This window comes from Macaca thibetana, chromosome 13 (assembly GCF_024542745.1).
Source record: "Macaca thibetana thibetana isolate TM-01 chromosome 13, ASM2454274v1, whole genome shotgun sequence".
Lineage (NCBI taxonomy): Eukaryota > Metazoa > Chordata > Mammalia > Primates > Cercopithecidae > Macaca > Macaca thibetana.
Window position 1 is genome coordinate 21,595,039 of NC_065590.1, and position 13,827 is coordinate 21,608,865.

General features: G+C 42.2%; 1 pseudogene; it reads left to right on the forward strand.

Moving 5' to 3' along the window:
• Nucleotides 1-802: 802 nt before the first annotated feature.
• On the forward strand, nt 803-1,112 carry LOC126934171 (U6 snRNA-associated Sm-like protein LSm3; annotated as a pseudogene).
• Nucleotides 1,113-13,827: the final 12,715 nt, after the last annotated feature.

Here is a 13,827-nt window from a genome sequence, read left to right on the forward strand (position 1 = left end):
CAACTTCATTCTTTTGCATATGGCTACCAGTTGTCTCAGCATCATTTGCTGAAAAGACAATTTTTTCTCCATTGAATGATCTTGACATCTTTGTCAAAAATTAGTTGACTGTAGACACATGGTTTTATTTTTGGACTCTCAATTCTAGTTCATTGATCAATATATCTGTCCTTATGCTAGTACCACATTATCTTGAATACTGTTGCTTTGTATTAAGTTTTGAAATCAGGAAACGTGAGTCCTCTAACTTTGTTCTTCGTTTTCAAGATTATTTTGGCTATTCGGAGTTCCTTTCAATTCCAAATAAACTTTAGAATCAGTCTGTCAATTTCTTCAAAGAAGTCAGCTAGGATTTTGATAGGAATTGCATGGAATCTGTAAATCAATCTGGGGAGTATTGCCATCTTAACAATATTAAGTATTCACAAAAAAGTCTTATGGTAAAAATAAATAAATAGACTGGACGTGGTGGCTCATGCCTGTAATCCCAGCACTTTGGGAGGCCAAGGTGGGTGGATTACTTAAGGTCAGGAGTTCAAGACAGGCCTGGGCAACATGGTGAAACCTCGTCTCTACTAAAAATACAAAAATTGGCCAGTGTGGTTCTGGATGCTTATAATCCCAGATACTCCGTAGGCTGAGGCAGGAGAATGGCTTGCATCCAGGAGAGAGAGGTTGGAGTGAGCTGAGATTGCGCCATTGCAGTCCAGCCTGGGTGACAAGAGCGAAACTTCATCTCAATAAATAAATAAATAAAATAAATACATACATACATTTTAAAATATTTACGTCTTCTGTAAACATGGCGGACAATGTAGACCAGCAACAAACTACCAACACTGTAGAGGAGCCCCTGGATTTTATCAGGCTCAGCCTAGATGAACTAATTTATGTGAAAATGAGAAATGACCAAGAGTTTTGAGGCAGATTACCATGCTTATGATCAACATTTAAACATGACCTTGGGAGATGTGGAAGAAACTGTTACTACTGTAGACATTGATGAAGAAACATATGAAGAGATATATAAATCAATGAAATAGAATATTCCAGTGCTCTTTGTCCAGGGAGATGTCATTGTCCTGGTTGCCCCTCCACTGAGAGTTGGCTGAAACAAAGAATTTGTCCTGTATGGAAAACAGGAGACTTTGCACAGTGGCCTCTCTAAATGTACAAGACATTCAAAAGAGAAACCTGCATACATTCTGATATTAAGAAATAATTCTGGGGATTCTTCCACTCCTGAAATTAGTTGATTTGCAGATAACTCACAACAACGCTAAACGGTATTTTCATTTCTCTCAAGCTCTTCCAATAAATATGACCACCAAGATAAAAAAATTATGTCTTTTGATCCATGAACATGTAATATTTTTCTTTTTATTTAGGACTTTTGCATTTGTTTCATGAATATTTTCATAGTTTCCAGAGTATAAATTTTATGCTTCTTTAGTTAAATATATTCCCAGGATTTTATTCTTTTTGATGGTATTGTAGATGAAACAGTTTTCCTAATTTCATTTTCAGATTGTTCATTGCAAATATATAGAAATATAATTAATTTTTATGTATTGATCTTATATCTTGCAATCTTGCTAAATTTATTAGTTCTAATAATTTTTTATTAGATTCCTTAGGATTTTCTATATATAAGATTTGCAAATCAAGATAGCTTTACCTCTACCTTTTCATCCTGATGGCTTTTATTACATATTGTAGCCTAATTGCCCTGGCTGGATCCTCCAGTACTATGTGGATTACAATTGGTGAACACCCTTGTCTTGCTCCTGATCTTAGGGGGAAGGCATCTAGTCTTTCACCATTAATTATGCTATTAACCATGGGTTTTTCAGAATGCCCTTTATCAGGTTGAGAATTTCTTTCCATTTCTAATTTGTTAAGTGTGTTTTGTCATGAAAGGGTGTTAGATGTTGTCCAGTGCTTTTCCTAATTGTATTGAGATGATCGCATAGTTTTTGTCCTTTATTTTATTAATGTGATGTAGTATATTAATCAATTTTCATATATTGAACCTACCTTGCATCCTTGAGATAAATATCACCTGGTCATGGTGTATAAAACTTTTTATACGTTGCAAACTTTTGTTTACTAGTGTTTTGTTATGGATCTTTGTGTCTATATGCATAGGGATATTGGTTCATAGTTTTCTTTTCTCGTGATGTCTTTGTGTCTGGCTTCGGTATCAGGGTACTACTGACTTCATAGAATGGGTTAGGAAGTATTCCATCCTCTTCTATTTTTTGGAAGAGTTTGAGAAGGGTCGAACATTTCAAACATTTGAGGGGATTCATCAATGAAACCATCTGGTAGCTTTTCTTTGCTGAATGCTTTTAGATTAATGACTCAGTTTCTTTGCTTGTTATAAATATATTCAGATTTTCTATTTCTTTCCAGGTAATTTTTGCAGTTTTTGTCTATCTAGGAATTTGTTCATCTAAGTTATCCAGTTTGTTGACATACTTTTTTCTTCCTTTCCTTTCCTTTCCTTTCTTTCTTTCTTTCTTTTTTTTTTTTTTTTTTTAGAGACAAGGTCTCACTCTCTCACCCAAGCTGGAGTGCAGTGGCATGATCATAGCTCACTGCGATCTTGAACTCTTAGGCTCAAGCAATCCTCCCACTTCAGTCTCCCAAATAGCTAGGACTATGGGCATCCTACTATGTCCAGCTAATTAAATAACTTTTTTTTTAAAAAAAGGTGGAGTCCCTATATGTTGCTCAGGTTGGTCTCAAACTCCTGGCCTCAAGCAATTCATTGAGATTACAGGTGTGAGCCTGGTCAGTAGTCTCTTCCAATCCTTTTTCTTTTTTTTTTTTTTTTTGAGATGGAGTCTCGCTCTGTTGCCAGGCTGGAGTGCAGTGGCATGATCTTGGCTCACTGCCAGCTCCACCTCCGAGGTTCAAGAGATTCTCCTGCCTCAGCCTCCCAAGTAGCTGGGACTACAGGCGCACACCACCACGCCCAGCTAATTTTTGTATTTTTAGTAGAGACAGGGTTTCACCATGTTGACCAGGATGGTCTCGATCTCTTGACCTCGTGATCCACCAACCTCAGCCTCCCAAAGTGCTGGGATTACAGGTGTGAGCCACTGCACCTGGCCTCTTATAATCCTTTTTATTTATGTAAGGTTGGTAGTAAATTTCCTCTTTACTGATTTCAGTTTCTGATTTCAGTCACTTGAGTCTTCTCTCTTTTTTTCCCCCCTTGATTATTCTAGCTAAATATTGTCAATTTCATTGATCTTTTCAAAAAAACCAACTTTTGGTTTTGTTGATTTTCTCTGTTGTTTCTCTATTCTGTATTACATGTATCTCTGTTCTAATCTTTGTTAATTTCTTTTTTCCATTTGCTTTGGATTTAGTTTGCTCTTCTCTTTCTAATTTCTTTTTCTTTTTCTTTTGAGACAGAGTCTCACTCTGTCTCCCAGGCTAGAGTGCAGTAGTGCAATCATGGCTCACTGCAGCCTCAACCTCCCTGGGCTCAGGTGATCCTCTCACCTCAGCCTCCTGAGTAGCTGAGACTACAGGTTTGTGCCACCTCACTCAGCTAATTTTTGTATTTTTTGTAGAGATGGAGTTTTGCCATGTTGCCCAGACTGCTTTCGAACTCCTGGACTCAAGCAATCCTCCTGCCTCAGCCTCCCAAAGCGCTGGTATTACTGGTATGAGCCACCATGCCCGACCCTTTCCTATTTTTTTAACGTAGAAGATTAAGTTATTTATTTGAGACCTTTCTTCTTCTTTAATGTAGGCATTTACAACTATAAATGTCCCTCTAAGCACTGCTAGTGCTGTATCCCATAAATTTTGGTATGTATGCCTTCATTTTCATTTGCCTCAAAGTATTTTCTGATTTTTAAACACTTCTTTCTTTCTTTTTTTTCATTTGAGACGGAGTCACATTCTCTCGCCCAGGCTGGAGTACAGTGGTGCGATCTCGGCTCACTGCAACCTCTGCCTCCCGGGTTCAAGTGATTCTCCTCCCTCAGCCTCCTGAGTAGCTGGATTACAGGTGCACATCACCATGCCCCTCTCATTTTTTTGTATTTTCAGTAAAGATGGGGTTTCACTATGTTGGCCAGACTGGTCTTGAACTCCTGACTTCATGATTCACCTGTCTCGGCCTCCCAAAGTGCTGGGATTACAGGCATGAACCACTGCTCCCGGCCTTAAAAATTTCTTTCTTAGCCAGGCGCAGTGGCTCATGCCTGTAATCCCAGCACTTTGGGAGACCGAGGCAGGTGGATCACCTGAGGTCAAAAGTTTGAGACCAGCCTGACCAATATGGTGAAACCCCATCTCTACTGAAAATACAAAAATTAACCGGGCATGGTGGTGGCCACCTGTAGTCCCAGCTACTTGGGAGGCTGAGACAGGAGAATAGCTTGAACCCGGGAGGCAGAGGTTGCTGTGAGCTGAAATCATACCATTGCACTCCAGCCTTGGGCAACAAAGTGAGACTCTGTCTAAAAAAATAAAAAATAAAAAAATTCTTTCTGCTATTTAGAAGTATGTTGTTTAACTTCCACCTATATGAGCTTCAAGTCAATAATTTAAAAACAAATTCCACCTATTTGTGGATATACCAAATTTCTCTCTGTTGATTTCTAATTCCATTTAATTGTAATTGGAGAACATAATTTGTATTATTTCTATCCTTTTAAATTTATTGAGGTTTGTTTTATGAGCATCATATGGTCTATCTTTAGAATGTTCCATGTGCACTTAACAGAAATTTCGATTCCACTTTTGCTGGGTGGAGTGTTCTGTAGATGTCTGTTAAGTCTAGTTGGTTTCTAATGCTGTTCAAGTCTTCTATTTCCTTGTCGACCTTCTGTCTAGTTGTTCTACTCATTATTGAAAATGAAACATATAAATCTTGGCCGGGCGCGGTGGCTCAAGCCTGTAATCCCAGCACTTTGGGAGGCCGAGACGGGCGGATCACGAGGTCAGGAGATCGAGACCATCCTGCCTAACACAATGAAACCCCGTCTCCACTAAAAATACAAAAAAAATTAGCCGGGCGTGGTGGCGGCGCCTGTAGTCCCAGCTACTCGGGAGGCTGAGGCAGGAGAATGGCGGGAACCCGGGAGGGAGGCGGAGCTTGCAGTGAGCTGAGATCCGGCCACTGCACTCCAGCCTGGGCGACAGAGCGAGACTCCGCCTCAAAAAAAAAAAAAAAAAAAAAAAAAAAGAAACATATAAATCTTAAACTATTATTGTCGAATTGTCTATTTCTCTCTTCAATTCTTTCATTTTTTGGCTTCACATATTTTGCATTTCTGTTGTTAGCTGCATATATATGTGTAATTCCTACATTTTCTTGATGGATTTTGTGGCAGCTCTTTACAGCGGAAAAATGACGTTGAATTTTATTGCAATTTACAAATATTACAAATGTTAAGGTATTACATTTATTGGTGACATCTCTTGACTCAGTCTCGATAAAGATGTTGTTAATTTTACGGTATTACATAAAAATGTCCTTGGCATTAGGTAACATGTCATTAACAGAGGGCGTTGTTGCACTTTGGGGGAGCAAAATCGTCCCATTTCTCATGCTGCATATTGTTCTACAGTCCACTCAACTCTAAGTTTCCATCTGGTATTGTTAGTGTCTCATTAACTATATGACTTTTCCTGTCCTAGGCAATAATTCTGCTACTAATTTTTTTCCTGACTCTTTTTGCTACTTGTGACTTTTAAAAACTTTAGCCTGTTTGAAGATTCTAGTAACTACTTACAATAATCAGCCCCTTTACTTGTCAAATGACTGTGATTTGTAGTCAAGTATCTTTTTACTTTTGTGGGAGCCATTGCTGAATGTGTAGGTTGTTCACCACAGATGACACACAAAGGAATAGAAAACACAAGGGCTGGGCGCGGTGGCTCAAGCCTGTAATCCCAGCACTTTGGGAGGCCGAGACGGGCGGATCACAAGGTCAGGAGATCGAGACCATCCTGGCTAACACGGTGAAACCCCATCTCTACTAAAAAATACAAAAACCTAGCCGGGCGAGGTGGCGGGCGTCTGTAGTCCCAGCTACTCGGGAGGCTGAGGCAGGAGAATGGCGTGAACCCGGGAGGCGGAGCTTGCAGTGAGCTGAGATCCGGCCACTGCACTCCAGTCTGGGCGACAAAGCGAGACTCTGTCTCAAAAAAAAAAAAAAAAAAGAAAAAAAAAAAAAGAAAACACAAAGCCCATGTAAAGTCCATTTACAAATATCTTTAATTATGTAGATGAACTTTTTTGTGTCGTTTGTTCTCTAGTGCATTGAAATGACTCAGAAAACTGAAATTTCTCATCGCTAATTTGATAAGTGTCTGTAGTCAGGTACAGGGATGAGTGCCTATAATCCCAGCTACTTGGGAAGCTGAGACACCTTAAGCTTAGGAGTTCCAGACCAGAGACCAGCCTGGGGTCAACATAGCAAGACCTTGTCTCTTAAAAATAAATAAATAAATAAAAAACTGGTGCAGTGACTTATGCCTGTAATCCCAGCATTTTGGGAGGCCAAGGTGGGTGGATCACTTGAGGTCAGGAGATCTAGACAAGCCTGGCCAACATGGTGGAACCCCGTCTCTACTAAAAACACAAAAATTAGCCAGGCATGGTGGCAGACGCCTGTAATCCTGGCTGTTTGGGAGGCTGAGGCGGGAGAATCACTTGAACCTGGGATGTGGAGGTTGCAGTGAGCCGAGATCGTGCCATTGCACTCCAGCCTGGGTGACAGAGTGAGACTCCATCTCAAAAAAGAAAAAGAAAAAGAAAAAGAAGAAGAAAAAAAGGAAAAAAGGGAAGTTCTGTAAGCTTAGGCTTTGAATCCCCCTTTTCTTTTTTATACTACATCTATCTTCAAAAATCAGCATATTGGACTATCAAACATGTTGGTAAGACACAAATGCTAGTTCTAAGAGGATATAACTGGAAGAGTATGGTAAATATCTACATGAGAAAATTGAAAAAATGATGAATGTGTCACAATACACATCACTTCTAATACATGCAATTCACATTTTGCAATGTTTACAGTAACTGCAAAATGAGAAGGATAGACAGTTAAGCTGCAGCACTAAAAACTCCGTTTTTAGCATGAAACTTTACCTCTTATTTTCTACTAAACTGGTAAGGCGTGTTTGCCTTGTGAATAAAATGGCAGTGTGTAAGGAAGCTGGGAAAGGAAATTTGAGTGAGAGAGTTTGGTTTTCTAAAATATGTCCACAAAGTTTTGAATATTTTTCCTTTCAAAAGGTGGAGCTGGCTCACACCTGTAATCCCAGCACTTTGGGAGGCCAAGGTGAGTGGATCACCTGAGGCCAGGAGTTCGAGACTAGACTGGCCATGGTGAAACCCCGTTTCTACTAAAAATGCAAAAAAATTAGCCAGGCATGGTGGCACACACCTGTAATCCCAGCTATTCAGGAGGCTGAGGCAGGAGAATCACTTGAATTCGGGATGCAGAGGTTGCAGTGAGCTGAGATCGTGACACTGCACTCCAGCCTGGGTGACAGAACCAGACTCTGTCTCAAAAAAAAAAAAAAAAAGTGGAGCCTATTTCCCCTCTCCCATCTCCTTAAGCATGAGCTATCCCTAGTCATTTGCTTAGTAAATGGCATGTGGCAGAAGTGACAGTGTGTGATATTCAAGATCAGGACATACAGAGCATGTGCAGCTGTGCATGGTGGCTCACACCTGTAATCCCAGCACTTTGGGAGGCCAAGGCGGGAGGGTTGCTTTTGGACAGGAGTTTGAGACTAGCCTGGAAAATATAGCAAGACCCTGTCTGTGCAAAAAACTTTAAAAATTAGCCAGGCATGGTGGCACGTGCGTGTAGTCCCAGTGAGGTGGGAGGCTGAGGCAGGAGAATCGCTGGAACTCAGGAGTTAGAGATTACAGTGAGTAATGATTGCACCACTGCATTCCAGTCTGTGCAACAGAGCAATACCCTGTCTCTAAGAAAAGAAAAGCATTGTGGCTTTCTCCATGAGCTCTCTCGGATCACTCTCCTGGGGAAAAACCAGAAACCAAGATGTCGGGACACTAGTCCCACATGGTGAGGAACTGAAACCTCCTGCCAATAGTCCAGTAAGGGAGCCATCTTGGAGGTAGACCCCCACCAGACCCTGTCAAGCCTTCAGGTGACTGAATCCCCAGATGGCATCCTGCTTGCAACCTCATGGGAGCCTGAGCTAGAGTCACCTACCTAAACTACCAAATTCCTGTCCCACAGAAACCATAATATGAGATGATAATTGTTGGTTGTAAATTTTGGAGTGTTTTGTTATTCAGCAACAGATAACTAATACGGATTGGGGCTTACGTCATCAGCTTGCCATCCTCCTCCACACAATACAGAGCTCATCCTCTATGAGCAGCCTCCCCGTCTTGTGTCGAAACTGAGAATGGCCTCAGCCAAATGAACGCAGTGCTACTCTACACTATCAGTAATGTTCCATTGACCAAAGCAAGGTACATGGCCAAGTCCAGATTCAAAGGTAGGAGAAATAAACCATATGTCTTGATGGGAGAGGCTGGATAAAGATGTTGTTAATTTTACTGTATTACATAAAACCTCTTTGGCATTAGGTAACATGTCATTTTAACAGGAATTAGGTAACATGTCATTTTAACAGAGGGCCTTGTTGTACTTTGGGGGAGCAAAATCCTCCCATTTCTCCTGCTGCATATTGTTCGAGAGTCCATTCAACTCTAAGTTGCAAAGTCATATTGCAAAGAAGCCTGCATACAGGAATGAGAGGAATTTGTGACCATTTAAAAATATCTAGCACTAGCAGGAATATCTTGTTGTGCCAGGAAGCACAGAAACTGTCAAAGACCAATGAAGTCATTTGAAAAGGACATAGGAGACAACTTGAGGGGGCTTTGCTGGCCTCACATGAAAAAATTAGGATTTGTTTTTAAATCCAGGAAAAGTCCAGGCACAGTGGCTCATGCCTATAATCCCACAGCTTTGGGAGGCTGAGGCAAGGGATGATCACTTGAAGCCAGGAGTTCAAGACCAAACTGGGCAACGTAGTGAGACCTTGTCTCTAAAAATAAATAAATAATTAACCGAGCATGATGACATGTGCCTGTAGTCCCAGCTACTTGGGAGGCTGAGGTGGGAGGATTGCTTGAGCCAGAGGGGTTGAGGCGTCAAGTGAGCCATGATTGTGCCACTGCACTCTGGCCTGGGTGGCAGAATGAGACCCTGTCCCAATAAAATAAAACAAAATACTGAGGAAAAAACAAAATTGGGGTGTGGAGACATAAAACAGGTTTGACAGAATGTTGAGAATAGCCAAAGCTTAGTGATGGACAGAGGAAGATTAATTTTTTTTAGTCTCTTTACTTTTGGTATGTTTAACGTTTTTCTTGATAAGAATTTTCAAAAAGTAATATGTATTTAGGACAAAAAAAATTTAGAAAAAACAGAATTGTAAAAAGTGAAAAATAATTGGTTAATCCCACCACTCAGAGATAAGTGTTGGTAACATTGGACTGTCCTTCTAGGCTGTTCCTATTCATATTTGCAAACCCTGGCCTCCCAGCCTTGCTCAGAGTGTCACTAGCCATTGTTGTCTTAGTCTGTTTTGTGCTGCTATAACAGAATACCACACACTGGCTAATTTGTAACAAACAGAAATTTATTTGGTTCATGATTCTGGAGGCTGGGAAGTCCAAGATTGAGGGATGCATCTGGTGAGGGTTTCTTGCTGCATCATAACATGACCGAAGGCATCACATGGTGAGACAAGGCAAGAGCTTGAATTTGCAATGTCTAGCTCTTTTAAAATTGGCATTAATCTATTCATAAGGGTGGAGCCCTTATGATCTAAACCACTCCCATTGAACCCCATCTCCCAATACTGCTACACTGGGGATTACATTTCCAACACATACATTCAAGCCATAGCAATCATTAAGTAAAGACAGCCTTCTGCTACGCACCAGGGAGCTGTGCCTCATTGTTACTGGTAGGAGAAGCAACTTGCTTGTACATTGATATCTGTAATTTGGATCCTATGGCCTTGGCACTGTTGCTTTGGGGTCCATGTCTGAAATCATTTTTTGTTTTGTGGATTTTTTTTTTGTTGTTGTTTGTTTGTTTTGTTATGCCCTGACTCAGGATCTTAACACTTTGGGAGGCAGATGCCTTCTGGCCCGTATAGAGATCTCTTCTGAAATCTATTTAGCTGCCTATTTCTGGGCAGGCCCCCACACCTACAGAAGGAATTGTGAGTATGCCGCAAGCCGATATTTGAATGCAACCTGTCCTGACCATACCCTAAGCTTCCCTTTCCTTTTCACATTACTAGGTAATAAGAAGACTGAAATGTTGTTTAATTTATATGGATTTATTTTACAAATGTCACCAAATCAGAACCATATCCTACTTTTTCCACTTTACATATACTGGAAATATTTTTGTGTGCTATTAAATATACCTTTTTTTTTTTTTTTGAGATGGAGTTTTGCTCTTGTCACCTAGGCTGGAGTGCAATAGCACGACCTCAGCTCACTGCAATCTCTGCCTCCAGGGTTCAAGTGATTCTCCTGCCTCAGCCTCCCGTGTAGCTGGGATTACAGGCGCCTGCCACCACACCTGGCTGATTTTCGTATTTTTAGTAGAGACGGGGTTTCACCATGTTGGCCAGACTGGTCTCAGACTCCTGACCTCTGGTGATCTGCCTGCCTTGGCCTCCCGAAGTGCTGGGATTACAGGTGTGAGCCACCATGTCCAGCCTTAAATATACTTTCTAGTATGATATTTTGTGCTGGCATAATTTTCTGAAGTTGCGTGTTATACATTCAAATTATTTTCCACAGCAATTTTCACAGCTCTGAATAATGTCACGATGAATATTTTTATGAATAAATCTTCCCCTACCTCTCTGTCTTCTTAGAATAGGTTCCTTGATATGAAATTACTGAATCAAGGTATTTGAACATTCATTTAAAACTCTTCATATGTATCTTGTTTTATGTTAAAATGTTGCCAATGTGATATGTAAAAAAATGATATTTTCCCTATTTTTTGAGACAGCAGGTTTCTCTGTCACCCAGGCTGGGATTCAGTGATGCAATCATAGCTTACTGCAGCGTTGATCTCCTGGGCTCAAGCAGTCCTCCCGCCTTAGCCTCCCAAGTAGCGGGGACTATAGGCACACACCACCATACCTGGCTAATGTTTTATTTTTTGTAGAGATGGGGGTCTCACTGTATTGCCTAGGCTGGTCTCTAACTCCTGCGCTCAAGCGATTCTCCCTCCTCAGCCTCCCAAAGTGCTGGGATTACAGGCATGGGCCACTGCAGCTGGCTGATTTGCTTTTCTTTGATCACTGGTGAAACAAACAAACAAACAAAAGCATTTTGATGATTTTGGTGAAAGGTCAGGAGACCTTAAGTGAAAAAGGACCCAGAACTCACTCTTTTGAAAGACAATTTCTATAATATAACCTGCCACTACTTTAGCACTTGGTAGGAATTAGTATTAGAACACTGGAGCTGGACAGATTTGGGCTTGAGGTCCAGCACCTTCCAGATGTAACCTTGGGCAGGTTCCTCACCCTATTTCTTCAACCCGTGGGAAGGGAGTCATAGGAGTCCCCGCCATCCTGTGTCCTGCGGCAGTTTCATGAAGTCAGGTCTTAGCTTTTACCTGCCCTGGAGTAAACACTCAACAAGGTAACTGTCAGGGCCGTGACATACACGGACATTTGGAAGTATTATCAAGTGTAAACAGAGATTATTGCTAAATGGTGGTGTACCATGTGATATTTTTGTTGTTCCTTTTTTACCTTGTTCTGTGCTGTTGAAGATTTCTCTGTGTTTTTGGTTGGTTGTTTTTTTTGAGATGGAGTCTCCCTCTGTCGGCGAGGCTGGAGTGCAGTGGTGTGATCTCAGCTCACTGCAACCTCCGCCTCCTGGGTTCAAGTGATTCTCCTGCCTCAGCCTCCTGAGTATCTGGAGGCACGCACCACCACACCTGGCTAATTTTTGTATTTTTAGTAGAGACAGGGTTTCACCATGTTGGCCAGGATGGTCTCAATCTCCTGATCTCATGATCCACCCGCCCCGGCCTCCCAAAGTTTTGGGATTCCAGGCATGAGCCACTGCACCTGGCCGTTGTTGAAGTTTTTAATAATTATCATGTGTTTTTTAATGAAGCCAGGAAACTTTTTTAAACATTTTTTTTTCAAATGCAGCACCTCCTGGCTGGAAGTCCCTACTCCCCAATGCTTGCAAATGCTTCAGCACTAAGCTGGCCCCCAGACAGCTGACCCCCCAGCCCACCCGCAGCTGATGTCTCAGAAGGCTGCACGGATCAGTGTGTTGGGGCCGTCTGCCAGGTGCACAGCTGTGACCTCTTACAGTCTGAGCTGCTCATGCCACAGTGAACCGGGGGCCCTGCTGGCTGGGAAGAGCATCTGGCTGGAGCTGAGCAGAGCTGGGGAAGCCGAGAACTGCTGTGATAGCCCCAGCCCATCCGGTACTACCATCTGTGTCTCTGGCCTGGCAATCCCCGCAGGACTTGGAATATTTTTAGAGCTGACAGAGGCCTTCCTGATCACCCAGCCTGTGGTACAGCCTCGGCTGCATGTGAGAATCATTCAGGAAGCATCTTCAAACAAGCTGATGCCTGTGTTCCACTCCAGACCTTTTGGAGCAGGATTTCCAGAGGTGGGCCCAGGTATTGGCAGGTGATTCTAATGAGCAGACAGGGTAAAAAACCACTGCATCCAAATTTTTCCTTTCATAATCAGAGAAGCTGAGCACCTCTCGTAGCATCACATGGTAGGACACATGGTAGGACTCCAGTGGAGTCCTCAGCTGGTAAAACAGCACAAATCATCATAGTTCTCCCTTACAACGTGAGAAGACTGAGTGGTTTGCAGAGATTTTTTTCCAGTCATCTCAATTAGTCCACATAACACGGGGTGAGGAAGGCAGGTGGATATTTTCTCTGTTCCATGGGTCAGAAAACTGAGGCTCAGGAGGGTGACGTGAATTGCAAGTTCGAGATGGAAGCAGAACGACAATGTGACTTAATTCCCAAGACATCCAGAGGCAGGGCCCCTTCCCAGGGAGCCACTAAGGTGGAAATGCCTTTGCGGGCTGGCTGAGAGGTGCGTTCTTGAGCCCTCTTCCAGAGCCGCTGCACCAGCACATCTGGGTGCGGGAAGGTGTATGTGTAGTTTTTAGAAACTCCTCAAGGGGCTATAGTGGACACTACAATTTGAAGATCATTTCAAGTGCCTCCACTGTGGGGGCATGCGGCTACACAACAACAGTATATTCCAATTTCTAACTGAATTTTATTCATGGGAGGCTGAGCAGAAGAAAATCTCAAAGAAGGCCGGGCACGGTGGCTCACGCCTGTAATTCCAGCACTTTGGAAGGCCGAGGCAGGTGGATCACGAGGTCAGGAAATCGAGACCATCCTGGCTAACATGGTGAAACCCCGTCTCTACTAAAAAAAAAAAAAAAATTAGCCGGGTGTGGTGGTGGGCGCCTGTAGTCCCAGTTACTCGGGAGGCTGAGGCAGGAGAATGACGTGAACCCGGGAGGCAGAGCCTGCAGTGAGCCGAGATTGTGCCACTGTACTCCAGTCTGGGCAACAGAGCAAGACTCTGTCTCAAAAAAAAAAAAAAAAGAAAATCTCAAAGAAACTATAGTTCATATTCTCAGAGACATAAGATACTATATTCACTAAGCTAGCATAGGATGGTATTTAATTTTTTTTTTTTTTTTTTTTTTTTTTTGAGACGGAGTCTCGCGCTGTGTCACCCAGGCTGGAGTGCAGT